Raw genomic sequence first — 19140 nt, forward strand, 5'->3', positions numbered from 1 at the left:
AAGCAGCACAAACTGTTAATATACTGTCAGCAAGAGGTACAAGTGGTATAGGGAGGTTTCCTTGCAGGATTCGAAAGTCTTTCAGTCTCGCAATTGCCCTCTCCACATGAATTCGGACACTTGCAATAGATCTTGTTGTCTTCAGGGACTTTCTCGGCAGTTCTTTACCTGTTGTTTGGTAATAACAGTGATAACAGGCATGTTCAAATCTTACTTCAATATAAACTCAAAAATGGAGTTAAAATTGTATGTTCAAGATACCTTTTAACTCCTTATGTGATCTCTAATTGTGGGGTTGGAATAAAACCAATCCTAGAGTGATCTTAACTTCACTTGGGGAATAGATATCTCTTTGAAGTTATGAAGTATTCCCCTGTAAGGTGGTAAATTAACTTCACTTGCTGTGTGGATAAATCCTCACCATACAATTATATAACTGTGTATGACAAGAAGTTGAGCAAGTAATAAATTACCTGCTGCGTGAGAATTTCTCCACTGAACAGAAGTTATTTAGCAACCGAAAATCTAGTTCTGCTTACAAGAAGTTTAGCAGTTGCCAGGAAGCTGTACGCTTTTAAAGGATTTTTAATTTACCTTTTTTGGAGAAGGGGGGCATGTTTAGGTAGGCCATTAGCTTTGTAAGCAGATCTCTGATTGTGAAACCTCTATCTGCCATTACGTGATCTCCTTCCTCAATCAGTTCCAAAATTCCACTCTTCTGTGTCAGTTTTCGGTCGCTAGTACTTCAACTCCACAGTTTGGACACAAAACTGAAGAATCCTGATGGAGTTATTCCCACTAAAGTTTTCATGGTATTATGGCCTTTGTATTTACTCCAGGTAGCTCGCTGGGCAGCAGGGGAGGTAGGTTTCTGAATATATATCTCCGTGCAATCAATTATAACCCTGGTGGCAGGATAATTTTTAAAGGACTGAGGTAAGCGTTTTCGAACTGATTCCTTTCCAGGCCAAATTAGCAAAATGTCTTTCAAGGTTATAGCAAGGAAACAGATCCAGGTGGTAAACACTTTGCTCACAGAAGATTTAGAAATAGCAAAGACGTCCGATAGGTGTTGCACAAGTAGTCCTAGTCGAAGTCTCACTAGCGTCAAAACAAATTCTTGAAAAGTTGTCCGACTTCTCTTTTTGCCACTCTTTTTGACAGAGGGTTTCTTTTGAAAGTTGACTTTGTTTCCTTTATTACCGACTTCAGTTTCTCAGCCAAAGGTTTCAATATATTGAACATTGCCATCAAACAAGTTTAAGTTGGAGGACCTGTATAAAATTTCACGGAAGCGTCATTGTTTAACACGTTATCCATGAAAAGTTCGCGTTTCATGGCTGCCTTGTTGTTGACTTTGTTTCGAAGAACTTTGTTTTCAATTTTCAATCTAGCTACATTTTTAACAAGTTCCTCCATTTCTAGCTGATCCATGTCCGTTTGGCAGGAAACAGATACAGACTCGTTTACCGTGTTTATGTTTTTTTCAGTTGGTGAAGAGGTGAGTTTGTTTTCCTTACACGGAAAAATATAGTCGTGATCCTTCAAAGCGACATCAGATGACACACGGGGACTTTTCGCGGGAAACTTCAGATCGCTTTCATCCCTTAAATTTCTTTTTCCTCTCCGCGAAATCATTCGGTTTTCTCGTTCACTTGTGCCACTTGGAACTTCTTGTGGGTTGAATATCGTTGGAAGCGCCCCGTTTACTACCTTTTTTATCCCACACAAGGTCTTGACGATGTCTTTAGTGTTGAAATGCTGAGAACATAAGTGTAAGTTCGCCGTAGTCTGAAACTCCTTGTCAGCTCGCCGGCAAAAGGTGCTCCATTTCTTTCGAAGCTTTTTATCGCTCGGAAAATCGAAAAAGTTGAGGTCCGGTCGCTTTTTGGAATTGTTTTTGCACACGGAAATCGCACAATACCTCATTTTCAACTGTTTTGCTTTCAAAATTAGCGCCTTTGTCGTGTCTTTGTTCCCCTGAGCCTCGTCTTGATGCTCTAAAATAATTACCAGGCTTTCACGATCAAACAATTCGAAACTAGGCTATTGACAGAGGCTTTATGCAAATGATATAACGTATTAACCTGCCATTCAAATACATCCATATTCATAGCGGCTCTATGCCCCAATGGGAGCCTTAAAGGATTCATGATATTGATGATGATATTCACTAGCCGTTTTGACGGATCGGATACATTTCTATAGACACATGAGTAAGTTGTTATACCTAATAATTCACCCAACAAACCTAAAATCCCGGGGAAGCTAAGGATTTTTAATAAAAATGAGTAATTAATTAAGCCGTATAAAACACGCACAGCAAAAAATTGGGCTTCGCCCTCGGGCTGATTTTCCAGACCACTCAGGCGGCCTTGTTAGAAGGATCTTACGATGAATACCATTCATTAAGTCAAAGTCTATGTGGCTTGTTAATGACTTTAGACTTCAAGTTTGCTGTAAATTCAGGAAATGCACATCGTATTGATGAACGTAATCTACTAGAAGTGAGGACTGTCAATAAGCTAACATAAGTTCTCCATACGTTAAATTAGTTCTTTAAAAAGATCAATATGGAGTGGCCAAATTACGCAGGATTAGAAATGTTCTTAGTAGTGATCTTGCTTTGAAACTATAGAATATGGCATACATCGTGTCTGATTTAAACTTGCCATCCTTCAGGAAAAAAAAGGTTTGAAAGCTCCAAATACACATTAAGCTTCAACATTTACTTCAATATCCGCTCGATTTTGTTGACCGATGTTGACTGCTGAAGTGGCCAAACGGTTTCAACACATCACATGCCTTGTATCAACCAAGTCTCTTCCTCAATCGAAGGATTTATTCTTAATTGTCAATTTCCTCCAAGTGAAATATTATCGTTCATTTTGGACACTGAAAGCTTGATAGCGATCATGGGAAATAAACTATTGTTTTTGTAAAAGCGGAACTCTAATGTGTGGACTCGCAGGACTCGAACCTGGGAACATTTGATTAATAACTCCTTCACTTAACCGCTAGACTACCACGACACTAACTGCTAGGCTTAGCCACAAGTTGCTGTCATGTTTTCGGAAACTTTTCAGATTTTCGGCCACTTTTGCCATTTTTGGCAACCTGTAAAATGTTCGCAACTTTTGGTCTTTTAGCATTTTTTTTCCCTTTTTCGCTTCATTTATTAGCTTTCAAAATAAAAGTCAGCTAAAATCATTTGAGTGTGTGGACCCCATCACATGGAACGTTTTTCAAGATGCCGGACAGCACTGTAAGTGATTCGATTCCAGCTAGGAAGAATGTGCAGATGCAAGCCCGATTGAGCCTATTGCCGAAGCTAACAGGCTGGGGTAAATTTCGCTACCCCCAAATTAGCTAAGCGCTTTTAAAGTCATTTATTATCGATTCAGCTTCGTTTCGACGTGATTCAACAAGGCTGAACGGGCGCGAGGGGGAGGAGGGAAGCGGTTTCAACATCGCTGTTCAACAAAATTGAACGGCTTTTGAAGCGAATGCCTTTACCCGGACTGTAACACCTGACTGGGCAACATCAAGAATTAACCAGTTTAACCAATGCAAGCGTAGCCTTAATAGGCCAAGGCTTGGTTTATCACCTGTTTAATGCTATAAGGTAAACCAAAATAGCCGCCGGCAATCAAGAAAAGCATTTGGAATTAACTTTGCCTTGAAAACGTGTTCTTTTTACCTATATACTGGTACATATGCTTATCAACACAAGCTTATGAGACATAATGATTGGAACTGTTTAAAGTTAACAGGAAAAACCTTTTTTCCAACCAAACAGCCATTGTCTTGGTGTCATGCAAGGCCGAAATTCGAAATTTAACATTTTTAAAAGGAATGACGCTACGGCTCTAAAACCTTGTGAAAATATTTAAATCTATATTATCTTTAAGGTAATGCAGGTAAAAAAATATGAAATTTATATTTTAGAATTTAATGACGTCACGTGGAAACGATGTACCGATTTCTTTGTGAAAGGTTCCTAGGGCCGTAGCGTGAGATTTTGAGGGTGTACGCACACGAAAAATGTTTCGAACACCAAAGGCGCTGGAAATTTGGGGGGATGAGGGGACATGCTCCCCAGAAACGTTTGAAATTTAAGTTCTCCTCAATACTATTTGCGACTATTTCCGAAGGACATTACACGAAAAGTGTGAAGGAAAATGCAGTAGTTAGGTGTTTATTTTACCCTTCCGTTGAGTTTTACATCACAAATAGGGGGTTTAATTAGAAGCAAAGGGAGAGAGGCTTTTATTTATGGCAGAAAATATTTTTAAATATCCTATCAATTTCTCAAGACGCACGTGCGTATTTGCGTAAAGGACCCTGTGCCGTTCCTTTATCTTCATGAAGGCGATAACCTGGTCCTCTTAAATTTATTTGTTTGAGCAGCTATTTAGCTTATGTGGACCTGCTACACCCATCCATAAACTTACAGAGGACCGCCACAACACCGTGAACTTCGTCCCCTACGCTTCTCGAATAATGTGTAGGTTCTTTAACGTCCCACAGGGAACTAACGAACATGGAAGATATTTGTGAGACGGGGCCTACGGTTGAAAGACCATATCCGAGAAAACTTGAAAGTCTAACCATTTGTGGATGCAATTACAAAGGCAGCACTTTCTCCTCAGTTACTTAAAGACCCTGATTGTGGTCCGGCCGGAATCGAACTCACGACCTCCCTCGTGACAGTCTGGTGCTCAACCAACTAAGCCACCGGTGCGCGGTAACTGTATTAATGCAAACAGTGATCATTGAGTGGTCAGTTCGATAACCGGGTATTATTACGGCTTCAGTTATCTGTGGGCAAAGAAAATCCCTAATAAGGAAAAGTCCAAGCGACTACCAAAAACCTATAAAATGGCAATCAAAAGAGGACAGCCTTTCACTTACGTGTTCAAATAGGATTATCCTAGTTAATCATAAACAATGACTAGCGTCGTAACTCAGTTAATTCTGCGTCTACAATAATAGTTCTTCTCTCGGGATTAAAAAAAAATGCTTCTGAATTTTAAATTGAAAATTGTTGTTAAACAGTATAACGACGCCTGCTCTAGAACTAGAAAAGGTGGCGAAACAGGCGGAGTGTCTCCATCCAAAGAGCCAGTAAAGTAAATTCTCATTTGTGCTATGTACCTCTTACAAAAATATATGGAAACCTGTTTTTCTTCAACCATAGAAAAGTCTCTCTTGGTTTAGGATTGTTTGACCGGCCTTTAAAATTCGGCAGAAAATAACCATATCGTCAGAACGCATGATGCGAAGAAGGTGTATAAGGTTCTTCGAGGATAGTAACCGGAGAGCAGCTATCTAGTTTAGTATTGTAATTAACAGGCCTAGGTAAAGGTAAATGATGATAATAATAATCATATACATAATCATAATCGTAATCATAATTACCTTAAGATTGCGCAGGTTACATAAATATATAAATATGATCACCTGCGCATTAGAATGATTAAAAACTAAGAAGTATAATAATGCCAAATGAGCTACAAAAACCTAAAACAAAAACTAAATAAATAAGAAGGAAAAAGTGGATAAATATATAGCTAGATGCAAATAAGTAAGTAAATAAATATAGAGAGACAGAGAGAGAGAGCGTGGAGGAGAGAAACCCTGACAATGCACACCCCAAGTAATCATGTCTTGATCGAACATTTGCCCTGAGCGGGATTTGAACCCACGTCCCGCCGTTACTAGTCGGGTGTGATAATCACTACAACACCAGGACAACCTTGCTGGTAACACAGCCATCGAATTGGTGATTGGTGATTTACGTGGTTAGGGCGTGGGCTCCCGGGAAATTTTCTTTTAACGTGACAAGGTAGGGGAGCCTATAACTCCACGTGAAACCCAACTAAGGATCAAGTTAACGATGCACGACCGTAGTCAACTTAGCGGATGACTAGGAAGGGTCCTCGAAGATACAGTCTAATATATAAATTAATTCCAATTAAATCATAGGTATAAGCAGCTGGCCTAAATAAATGCGTTTTAAATGTATGCTTAAAATTGTTCAAAGCTCTACTGTTGCGAATTTTACTGGGAAGCGAGTTCCAAAGTTTTCAGGTTTGCAAGGAGCAAGGATGTCACAGTCGGTTAGTGCGCGGCCTTGGTGTATGAGGTCCTGAGTTCGATTCCTGGATCTCGCATCCTTGTTTCGACTTCTTTCCTTTCCGTGTAGCTAAATAGCTTTAAATACCCGTAAAACGGAGCACTGATGGAGAGGGGGGAGTAAAATGAGCGCACCGTCGACCTCAGGTTTGTCAGTTGAATTACTGTTACGAGTTATCGACGTTAAATATGGTTGCTTTACTTTACTTTACTTTACTTTACTTTTACACAAAAAGCCATGTCTCCAAATGTTCTCTTACTTTCCAACTCAAGTAGAAGCTCATTGTTTGATCTCAATAGCGCAATGTACTCTTAATACCAATTAAATCATTGATATATTCAGGTGCAGGCTCGTGAATAGCTTTATATGCAACTACTAGTTTCTTAAATCCAATTTTAAATTGCACTTGCAGCCAGTGAAGCCTGAAAAGCACAGGCGATATATGATCAAAGCAGCAAACATTGCAAACTAGGCGCCCGGCTGTGTTTTGACACGCTGTAACTAACTTGCGTTAAACCATGTAATAAACTATTGCAATAGTCAATTCTACTAGTAACTAGAGGATGCACTAACCTTTTCATTGATTTAGTTGGTAGATACTTTGTTATGCATTTAATGTTGTGGAGGTGGAAATAAGATGAATTACAAATCTTATAGATTTGTCTCCCCATACTATGTTGTTGATCAAACCAGCCGCCCAAATTCTTGGCCCCTTGGGTGAAGTAATCCGATAGTAACCAACAGCAAGAGAGCCTGCGCTGATCTTAGACAGTTGCAGTCTTGTTCCAATAAGTAAATACTCAGTTTTATCAACATTTGGCTTAAGCCGATCAGTCAGCTTCCATGGACGTATGTCTTCTATACAGTGTTGCATTGACGTAACTGCCTCATCCCGACTTGGTTGTGAATCAGGTTTAAAAGGAACATAAAGCTGAGAGTCATCCAGCGTAGCAATGAACGTCAGGTAGATGTGCGTTTACAATCTCAATAAGCTTGGATGAGTAAGCGATAAACAACACGGGAGCGAGAGAGGATCCCTGAGGAACACCATACTGCAAGGAAAAACGGTCAGAGAGAATCACATTGACGGAGATGCGTTGACTTCTGTATACTGAGAACCACTCCAAGACTTTACCCGAGACGCCAAACCTTGACTGAAGACTCTTGATCAAAATACCGTGATCAACGGTATCGAAGTCCGCGCTTAAATCTAAAAGAACCAGCTAAGTTACATGACCCTTGTTCATATTCATATAAATGTCATCCTTCACCTTTAAAAGAGCAGTATCTATACCATTGTGTTGCCTATACGACGACTGCAAAGCAAGATAGAGACCATTGGAAGACATATGGAAAAGCAGTTGATCTGATACCGAGCGTTCTGTCAATTTCGACACGTAAGAAAGATTAATTATTGGGCGTTATTTTTTATACAGAAGATCGAGGCCATGTTTCTTGAGCAGAGGATTTACTATGCCTTCCTTCCATTAATCAGGAAAAGAGGCAGTCCCTAGAGACTGATTGATCATCTCTTTAATTACAGGCAAAAGCTCATCAATACACTCTGGTACTAATAGAGGTAGCATTGGTTCCAAAGCACGGTACTTAGCACATTTCTTCACCAGCTCTATGACGTCATCATTATTTAAAAGCCTAAACTCGCTGAATGATTCTCTCACAGGACGATCAAAGTCATATTTTAAGGATCCAGAAGAACTTCATGCAGCAGTATCAAGATCCAACCGAATATCAGATACCTTCTTGACGAAGAAATTAGCCTTCAGGAGTCGCCAGTGCAGGGGCAGCCACATCGTCAGCTGTTTACCAGGTTTTCAGTCAGCCCAACCAGATCAAACTGCGAATCCATAACATAATCTGTGAAGTCAGCGGACTTACTTCCAAGCGAAAGCGCGTTAACTAACCAAAGCCTCAATGATTGATAGTGGTGAGGAGATCAACTAAGGGAATGTTAATCAAATTCGAATAGTGATGTTTTGTGTACACCAGACGCCTTGAACAATGTCCATTGTTAGCACACAGTTGTTGGTCGTGTGAACAGGAATCCGAAAGGAATGCATGGAACGAACGACGAAAATATTGTCCATTTGCTTACCCCTTGACGGCGTGTCTATAGGTCCGGATTAAGTTTGAACGCAATATCACCCACCAATGACAGTTGACAATGGAAGGAGGTGGTGGTGTTTGCATGGTGTATGCACATACGACTGCATCGTTTGATCCTGCGTAGTGTCAAATATCGAGTTGTGTTGCATTTGATAACAATTATAGCATTCCAGCTCCAGTCGACAATAGATGCCAATCACCAAACACAACTTGCTCGACAAGATCAGAGCAGAATAAATTAATGGCAGAAAAACTACGCCCCAATTGTCAAGCATTAGTGGATAAGACATGGTAGTTTTGAGTCTTTTCCACCTTATGTGCCGTCAATTCGGTGCCAAAGATACTTAGCCATGGTGTAGGATCTTTTAGACCTTCGCCAGCAAGCAAAAACAGTAGAAAAGCAGAGAAAACACATGAGGCCGAAAGACCGTGACGATCCATGCAATCACTCCGCCACCAGATAGATATCTGCTTATTGAAAAAAAAAAAAACAAAAAAAAAAACATGAAAGAAACAAGTAATAACATATAAAAATGCTTTCACACTGATAAACAATACGGAACATAGACACGTTTGTATATAGAGTGCTTTCACATGACGTCACGGGTGCAATGTTGGTGTTGCAAAACAAACAAAAACGGCGGTCATGTTGGTGCTCCAAACTTATCCTCTTTTGTTTCATGGAAATAGCATCCATTTTAGTCACGTGATTGAAAACACTCTATAAAGAGCACTTAATGAGTGTAGTTCAGATGGAATTTAAAGGTGTTTGAGTACATTCCAGATTGAAAGGGTTTGAATTCTAGCACCTTAGGATATTCGACTTTGCGCATTGGGAGGCAAGGTGGAAGTTGATTAAATTTTAGGTGAATTTACCATGAATATTTTGAGAGTTCATGGAAGGAAGTGAGAGATGAAATATTTTGCGAATTTCTGAAAAAGTAGCATGGTAAATTTACAGAAATACTGCAGTAAAAGGGTCTAATGTGAGTTAGGATGTTTTCAAGAAGCGTGTAAAAGGCTGGTGAATATTACTTGAGATATTAAGGCACATTTTCCGAGTCAAATTGTTCACCATTAATGTAAAAATAATGACCTTTGACTTAAAATGCGCTCGTTGCGGGCTTTCATCGCTTTCATCATATCCTTGATTAAAATTCCCCGTTCGTTTTGAATAGCTCTTGTGTAATTTTTAGTGATGTACGCACCAGTGTGTAGTACTCTTGATTTTTTAGTCTTACCTCTTTAAGACCAAACCTGGTCGCGATCCTCTTGGCATACTTCTTTCTTTGATTGGTCTGCCTCTAGTACTAAATCTTTTGCCAACACGATGAACTGCGTGGAATCGAATTCGTCTTTGCTTTCTTTGATGTTATTAATCCTAAATTATCCCGTCTGGTATACTGTTCGAGCTTTGTATTCCGCTCTACTTTTCCTTTCAGGCTCTGTTCCAAGATACTTATCGCCTTCCTAAACAACTCTATGTTCGGAGATTTGTTCTATTGTTCCAGCCTTGAATTGTTTTTTTCAAGATATCGACACCGTTATGAGTCAAATTTAAACTCGGTTGTAAATTTTGACGGTATAATTCACTGCTTTCAGATCCAATTTAACTTCCTGCCGTAATTTGTTTAAGTTTTCGCGTATGTCAGCAAAACCCTCCGCAACGAGTGACTTAAGAAATTCAATTGAGTCCTTCAGTTTACGATAGAGCTCGTTATTCGCGCTACCAGTATCAGCCGCTCCTCCTTGATTAATTGACGAACTGGAGCCCTTTTTGAGCGTTTCCTCCGCATTTGCTCTTTAAAATGCTGCATAGTCTGTTGAAGATGCAATGTAAACGTTCTTATACACCTTTTGAGCTACACGTGTTAATTAAGCATCTTCTTTCTATACACTTTAGGCGTAGAAAACCATTCCTGTGACGAACGTTCAAAGGCGTGTGTGGTCGCCATGACTGTCAGTCCAGTACTCAAGTATTTAAAGCTGGGCCAAAGGTTGCTATAGTACGTGAATTAGTTCCTCGCAACTCAGTAAAACTTAAAATTTAAAGGACCAACTTTTTTTTCATGTTTAGGAACTTTTTTTGCTATATTCTTTAGCAACGTTCCCGACTGACAATTGTGAGCAGCACCCTTTTAAGAGTAATTCACGGTCGCAGCGAGATTGTTTTGTACCTGCTCGATTCCTTTTTCTTTTCCTCTTTCTTTTAAGCAGCCTATCTGCAGGACTTTCAGGTGAAAGAGCGTTTACTTAATATGTCAATAGTTGAAGCGATTGCTTAAAATGTAATACTATGTAAAAGCATTATTTATATTTCCTGCATATGGAGAGGAGTCTGAGTACAGATTGTAGCTGCCTCCGGAGTTTTTTAAGGAGGCACTCATGTCGGCCGTATTGAAGTTTACTGAGGATTAGAGAGAAGCACTGGACAAGACAGAAACTGTATATGGGGTGTCACTAGTTCTGAGGAAGACATTAAAAATAATAATAATAATAAACTAATGCCAAGCATACATGTACATGGATACATGCAATCGTGCATTATTTATTTTAACAGAGGCCTTGCCTGTGTTTCATTTCTTACTTTTCCCCTGCCATTTCTTTTACTTGCATTTTATTATTATTTTATTTTTATTATATTCTATTATTATTTTTTTTTTTTTAACATCAGTCGTAAATTCATGGACCTAGTAAAACTTTTCGCCCTTTTGGCAAAATATTTTTTTCCTACTTACGAAAAGGAGCCCGAGTACAGAGTGGACCAGTCTGTATGGTCTCTTACGGGGACACTCGAGTTTTACGGCCCTATCAATTAAAGATTACTGAGGATCAAACTGAAGCATTAAAGAAGAGAGAAACAGCGCCTTTGGTTACAACAGATTTGTGTAAGGGATTGAGATCTTCTGGGATCTTCCCTACTCGAATTCATGCGCTTATAACTTTTGTTTGCGAACATCAAGACCAAGTAGAGAACGTTTCTGAAGCAGCCGTACCTTCCAGTGCGTAGTTCCCGCTATAACAGTGGCTTAGTCACTGCTTCGTCGTTGACTACGATGGTTGGCAAATTCACTTACAACAACAGGTATGTCGTGAAGTCAGGCATAATACATCACACTGATGAAATTAAGCTGCCAGAAATGTAAACATTGTCAAGATGATAACAATTTACTAGTAAATTAAATTAGCTCTTAAAAAAATGTTCTATAAATGTAATCGCCTTACCCCGGATTACGACTTTTATTGGTAGTGATATCGCATTGAAACTTTATTATTGTACGTCGTATCTCGTTTAAAACGTTTTACCTGTTGTAAACATGTTTGAAAGCACTAAACACACAAGACCCGTGTCCTGGACCTTACCCCCGTGAGTATAATGGAATCTCATTTAAAAAGTATTCGGTTCACGACTTCGGATTACAACCAATGCTTATATTTTATACTTGGGTCAAAATTGATCTACAATAGGTGAAAGAAAGACTATTCCATAAATTTAGTTGCATTTTCTCTATGTCTTTGTTTCTTTTTCTTTAATTAGCATCTAGTTTTCTGATCCGTTCCAGCCTTTTATTTCCTTGTTACTTCATTAGGTAAATTCTCGCCACTATTTATAGCGATGTTTCTCGTGACGTCACCCATTGTTATTAATATGCAAACCAGAACTGGCTGTTGAAACAATGACTTCTTTTGTTCCGTGGTTGGCAAATTTTGAACAAGAGATATCACTTTTTCGTATGTAACAAGGCAATGTTTATATGCAAGGTAGGGTACCCCTACAGTTAAGGTTGCCCCAACACGAGGGTGGAAGATAGCCCGGGTTTACAAGCAAAATTTCACACCCTGGCGCTAGGGTAACCCTAGCTGCCTTGTAAACACGTCGATGAAAAAAAGAAGAAATGTCTGAGAGCTAGGATAACCCTTTTGCCAGGGCAACCCTAGCACTCGGGTTACCCTTCCTCCTTGTAAACAGGGCCTAAGTTCTTTGTCACCTCTTTTTCTATTTAAACTCGTCATTTTTGCATATCAGGGCCAGTACCGTTCTATTTCCCTTCGGGTTCTAAGTTCTATTTTGGCGCACCGTCCCCAAAATAGGTGTATTAGTTGCGAGAAACACATAGCTCCTGTTTATATTGCATTTTTGTATAATGAAGATATATATCCAATTCCGATTTATCTATTCATCCAAAATTTGTAGGACTTTCGGAACTCGAATGGGCTCTGATCTCCATGGCAAAACTGTAACAGAAACGGTTTCTGACGGATACATATATCGAGACAATGTAATAAAGTATTAGAAGTTTTCTCTAAATTGAGAAGTAACACAGCTGGCATTTGTTTATCGCACGGTTTTGTTTTTACACAATTTAGACCACTTTTCACCTTCCTTTTACATTTAATAGCTCTTATGCTTTTGGAGGTATATTTTAGCACCTTTGGACAATATATGACCAGAATCAGTCTGAACCTAGCCTATGGTCACGGCCATTTTGTCTGCTTTAGCGTTAGTTAAGTTTACTTTTGAAAATCGAGCAATTCGGCTAACTCAATGTTGTACCCAATTCAGATCTCTTGGTGTTAAGGTTCTTCTTGTATTCCATTTGCATTATAATGTAGCACTCACATTTAAATGATATTGAAATATCTGTAATAAACTGGGTTTTTTTTTATTTTTTCATTTTTTTCCCCTAAAGGATTTGAATTGGGTACAATATTGAGTTTGCCCAGGAACCCATGACCCGGAGCCTACAACTCTACTGTGTTCGTGTAATGGCGTTTTCACAGACCGATTTATTTTTAGATCGAATTTCCCGCGAATGAGGCTCCCACAGGAGCCCGATGACCAATTACAAGAAATTAAGCTGACGTCATAGGGTCACCGAACCGGAACTGCCTTTGTTTTTTGACCTAATTCGCGGGAAGGGCTAGTCTAAAAATAAACCGACTTGTGAAAACGCCGTTTCACAGACGCTCTATGGAAGTTGCACGCTCCAGATGGGCTCCTGGTTCGCCACATTTGTCTATGGTTGAATCGATTGCATTTAAAAAACAAAACAAAAAACAAAAAAAAAACAAAAACAATGCGATGCGTATCTGAATTACATATTCTAATTATTTTATCTTTGTTTTATTCCTTCCTTTGTTATGCCATGTTATGCACTTGGAATGGGTTCCAAAAAGTCTGTAAGTAACCCTCATCCTTTTTTTGTTTGCAGTGTTTTTGTTTTTTTTTTTCAATATTTGTTGTCGATTTATGGTCGCATAATCTTTTTTTCAGTAGCCGCATAAAACCTTTAACTTTATTTGCAACTTTCACTTGTTTTTTAACCGCGTTATCTGTTTTGCCTTTGATTAAAAAAAAAGAGGCGATTAATTAATAGAATTGCATAAAGAAATAGCTCACTTTGGAAAATAGTGAGAGCCTAGGAGTGAGAGTCGCTGCGCAAGCGTTTCTGGGATTATCTCGCAAGGCCTGGTCGATCACTAACATGGCGGAATTTGAGAAAAAACTGTGGAAGCGATTGTAAATTAGTCGGAAGAATCGAGCCAAAGAAAACTGAAGAATGACAGCTGAAGGAGGAGGACGTACGGGGAGCGACATTACCTAGAAAAAAAGCTTGAAGAATGCGTCTTGAACACAACTTTAGCCCTGGCTACTTTACCGTGGAGTAAAGATAATTGAAAAGAAAATGGATGCTATAGGACGTTTTTGAAATGGTTCTGGTGTTGTTGAAATTTTTTTCAATTTAAAATATGGATTTATAATGATATCGATGATTGACACCGTGGAGTGTTGAAAAGGGGAAAGAAGGGGGAGAAAAGAAGGTTAGATAGGGTCTACAAGATCATGGCAAAATTTTTCAAGGCAACGATGGAGGAGCCTAAGCAGTGATTTAGTGCTAAGGCGAATGGAGTGAAACGGTATTCTAATAGACAGAGGCAGTTTGAAGAGAACAGACTGTTTGCCACCAATCAGAGGCTGTTGTCTTTTTTCCCGGAACATTAAGGGCGGAAATGGCGAAACACTCCCTCTTGATCCTGAGGACACAACTAAGTTTTAGTCAGATCTGCGGAGTGCCCTCTACAACATGATGACCATAAAGAGTGGACAACATAATTTAAAGAGAAGTTATACAGGAAAGGGAAAGGGCAGAGGCAGGCTGATATTGCAATTAGGGCGAGCAATAGAGGCTCTGCAGAAATCGTGTCAAGTTTTTTAAGTCACCGCAGCCCAAGTACGAAAATCAATATGGCAACTATGCTCCAGATTGAGAGCTGCATTCGGTCTTGTTGAAGTGAAAGTTTGTCCGATGGTTTTTCAATTATTTTAAACAGCTTAGAATCATCTGCAAATATAGCAACTTTACAGTCATGTTTAGTACATTGAGGAATGTCGTCTATATAGACAAGGAAGAGCCGAGGGCCCAATATGGAGCTTGCGGGACAACGGACAAGACTTGTAACCGGTCGGAATAGGTACCTTGTAGTGCTACTCGTTGATATCTATCAGAAAGATAGCTCTGAAACCAGTTTATTAGCTGCCCAGATATTCCGAATCGAGATAGCTTATTCAGCAAGGCACAGTGAGGGACTTTGTCGAATGCTTTAGCGAAGTCCAAATAAGCTATGTCAATCTCTTTGCCTTTGCCTAGGGCTTCGATTGCTTCCTGGTAGACCTGGAGAAGCTGAGTAACAATAGACCTTCCTCTAATAAAACCATGCTGCAGATGGTAGAGTTGTGGCGAGATGAGGGTATAGCAATGGTTAAAGACACATCTTTCTAGGCATTTAGATACAACACACAGTAATGAAATTGGTCGGTAGTTCTTGGATAATGAGAAATCATCAGATTTTTAGACAGGACATACATTAGCCAATTTCCACTGGTCGGGAAACTTGCCGAGAGACAACGATAGGTTAAACAAACGGCAGACGGGAGATGCAATTTCAGGTGCAGTTTCCTTTAGCAATCCACCAGGAATGTTATCAGGGCCATGCGCTTTGTTTACATCAATTTCTTCCAGTACTTTAATTACCTCTGAAATCGTAAGGCGGATTTCGCTTAAATGATGAGCAGGTATAACAGATGGTCCTTGGTTAGATTCAGAAGTACCATCATTAGGACTGAATACTGATTGAAAAAAAATGTTAAGTAAGTCTGCTTTCTCTTTGTTATTCGTCAAAAAGCGTTGACCATCCCTCAAGAAGCCAGCCAGGTGACCGATTTTGTTGGTGGCAGATTTAACTAAAGACCAGAAACGTCTGGTATTGGTGAGAAGCGAATCCTTCAGTTTAGCTGCATATTGCTTTTTCTTCATCTTAATCATTGCTTTAACCTCCCGTCTTGCTTGTCTAAACCGATCGTGGTCTAGAGTACTTCCACGTTTGATAAACACATTTCTCAATTTGTTTTTTACTTTAATTAGATTAGTTCGTGGTCAATCCATGGTTGCTCATTTACATTTCGAGGTTTGCTTGTTGGAATGTGCTGGTCAACAGCAGCGAGGAATGTATCAGACCAATTAGTAAGAGAAGCGTTTATGTCGTTTTCCTCGAAACACAGGTTCCAGTTGATGAAACTGAGTGAATATTTGAGGCCGTTCCAGTCGGCTTTCTTTAAGTTATATAGTCGTCGTTTAATATGTGGTTGGCGTTTAATTCGAAGGTCCATAGAAAATTCAATGAGTTGGTGATCCGAGTTCAAAATATCCTGAAATCCTTTAATGTTAGAAATCTTGTCTGGAATATTTGTGAGGAGTAAATCCAAAAAATTATCGTTCCTGGTTGGGAAATCTATAACTTGCCAAAGAAAATGATTTAATTGCCTTAGTGAAGAGGGTGTACATCTGACAATCGATGGAGGCAGTCAAGCTAGCCCAGTCGACGTTTGGTAGGTTGAAATCACCGACAATCAAAAGTTGATCAAATTTGACCTTGGAAGCTTGGTCCAGAAATTTCGTAAATTCTTTCAAATAGAGATAATCAAAAGAAGGAGGGCAGTAGAAAACTGCCATTAATATCTTTTTCTTACACGACGGGCGAAGCTCACAAACAACAATTTCAGCTAAGGTTTCGATTTCAGGCCTTCAACACATGGCACTGTATTACGAACTGCTAGCAGGACGCCTCCTCCACGTTTGTTGTTATGCTCAAATCTGTCTCTTCTATGAATAGTGAAGTTCATATTAGGCAAGATCTCGCAGCTGTTGATGTCCGGTGTTAGCCATGTCTCGGTGATAGCCAACACATCCATGTTTGTAGCGAGGACTTGTAGTTCGTCGATCTTGTTGACAATGCTTCGAGCGTTCATATAGAGACAATTGATGTTTAGCTGTGGTTTACCGTTTTGATATGAGTTAACATTGGTCGCTGTTTCTCTAGTGGGACCAGGATTTGGATGGATTAAGCCCACTAATTTAAGCCTTGGCAAATTAAAGGAGCAGCACGAGTTGTTATAAAACAGTATGCGGCTGCGGTTAAATGATGTAGTTGCAAACAGCTTCTTAGTCGTATAACGAACATTGCCAAAAACCAACTTTGTTCACAGACAGTAATTGCCAGTCGAAATATCCAGGCAAAGCCCACTACCGGATTCTTCAACATTTGAGATGTCATTTAGGGTGTATAAGTCGGATGAACACAACAGATAGACCAGGAAAATAACAAAATTCAGCACAGACTTCGTAAGCACGTGTGCCGCCGCCATCTTCGAACAGGCCAACTTATCATGAAGGATAGGAGCAAGGGCACTCTAGTAGGAAATTATCGACCAAGTGCGTGTCTTACCTTTTTGTGGAAGTTTTTGACTGGAATCCTTGCTGGAAAGACGTATCTTTACCTTTTAGCAAACACGCTCCTACCTTATGAACAGAAAAGGGTGCCGAAAAGGTTTAAGGGGCACCGAGGACCGCCTTGACATTGATCCAGTTGTATTGCGCCCTTGCAAGCAGCGACAAAATAACTTGCGCATGGCATGGATAGAGTTCAAGAAGGCGTATGTCATGGTTTCCTATTCTTGGGTACGTCAGAGTTTGAAGATTTTGGTGTTGCTGATAACATCACTGATTTTGTGTCACGCAGCATGCCCATGTGGAATGCCCAATTTGTATGCTGGCAATCAACACCTGGGCTCTGTCCCTATTAAGAGATGCATCTTTCAAGGGGACTTCTTCTCACCAGTTTTTGGTTTGCTATTACCTTGATACCAATTTAGATGATGTTGCAAGAGACAGACATTGGGTTATTGGGTAATGTTTAGAAAGAAAGGACCCTGAAGTAAACCATTCGCTAGTTATGGACGATCTTAAACTCTTTGCAAAGACCGAGTCACAAATTGACTCTTTGATGCAGACGATATGCATTTGTTATAAAGACATTGGTATGGAATTTGGTATTGCAAAGTGTGCTGTGTTGACATTAGAAAAAAGGAAAGAGGGGAGAAAATCGTGAGATTGACCTTCCAACAGGAACTCCATAAGTGATCCGAAGGAGAGCGGATACAAATATATGAGTGTCCTTGAATTAGACTCTACCGTCGACAGGAAAATGAAGGAAGCTGTAAAAAACTTAAGTTACTATTGAAGTCTAAGCTCAATTGTCGTAATTTGACCATGGCGATAAACACGTGGGTTGTAGCAGTGGAGCGGTATAATGCGAGCGTTATTGGGTGGGCCAAGGTGGAACTTGAGAAGATACACAGGAATACCAGGCAACTTTTCATACAGCATGGTGTGGTCCATCCTAGGGCTAATGTGCTGCTTTTGTACACGCCGCGAAAGTTAGGGGTCGGTCTCTGATTGGGGTAGAAAAGTGTCTTGCCAGTGAGCGTAGGTCGTTGGGCGTATATGTTGTAAGCAGTGAAGAAGATATTCTGAAGTATGTAGCAACCAGTAATAATCTTGTAAAAGGATCGATGGGGAGAAGAAAACCTGAAGGGAAGCTATACCACTGCATGGGCAATGGTACTAACACCTTAAAGACAGAGGAATCGTGGGACTGGTCATCAAAGAGTGACTTGAAGTGTGAAACAGAGTCTATTAATAGCCGCTAAAGACAGATCGGCTGCCACTCTCAGGCATTTTAAGACAGTGATATGTAAACGTGATCTAAGTAACATCATAGAAGGATGCAGTGGGTGTCACTTATGTAACTCATGATTTCATTAATTCTAATTATAATAGTTATTTGTATTCTTCAGATGCATGGTAACTTATTTGTATTTGTATTTGTATTGTTTCTATTTAGTTAGAGATTTTAGCTAGGTGTCCCCTATTAGCAGAGGATATTCTCTCCTGCTAGACTTCATTTGACACTTTAATAAAGTCATTATTATGATTTAAAAAAAAACAAGCTGTCCAAAAGAACATTTATCATCAAGTAGATTGGGATAGGTGTAGGTTATATTGCGAGGCAGTAGAGAATGTAACCCAAATCGTAAGTGGCTGCAAGGTGTTAGCACAAACACATTATAATCGGTATCACGATGAAGGATGCTCTCATCTTCAGTGGTGTGTCTCAGCAGGAAGTATGGGCTTGATGTAGATAGCAAGTGGTAAAATAATAAGCCGGATCAGGTGGTAGAGAACGAAGGAGGGAACATTTTATGGGATTATAACATTCAAACTGACTGGATCTTTGATCATCGCAGACCAGTTATAATTGTTGTTGACAAGATAAGAAGAAAATGACTCATTGTTGACGTAGCCCTACCAGGAGATAAATATATCACAAAGAAATAATTTGAGAAGATTAATAACTATTCAAAACTGAGAGGAGACATTGCTAGAGTATGGAACATGGAGACAGAAGTGGTTCCTGTGATAATGTGGGCTCCTTTCTTAAGAATTTGCATCGCCATCTTGAAAGTGGTAGTTGTAGTG

General features: G+C 39.6%; 1 protein-coding gene across 1 annotated transcript in view; it reads right to left on the minus strand.

The window, feature by feature from the left end:
* Positions 1-19140, minus strand: part of LOC138055283 (uncharacterized) — a 361306-nt gene that overhangs the window by 37851 nt on the left and 304315 nt on the right. The gene's annotated exons all lie outside the window — the stretch shown is intronic.

Source organism: Montipora capricornis, chromosome 7 (genome assembly GCF_036669925.1).
Source record: "Montipora capricornis isolate CH-2021 chromosome 7, ASM3666992v2, whole genome shotgun sequence".
Taxonomy (NCBI): domain Eukaryota; kingdom Metazoa; phylum Cnidaria; class Anthozoa; order Scleractinia; family Acroporidae; genus Montipora; species Montipora capricornis.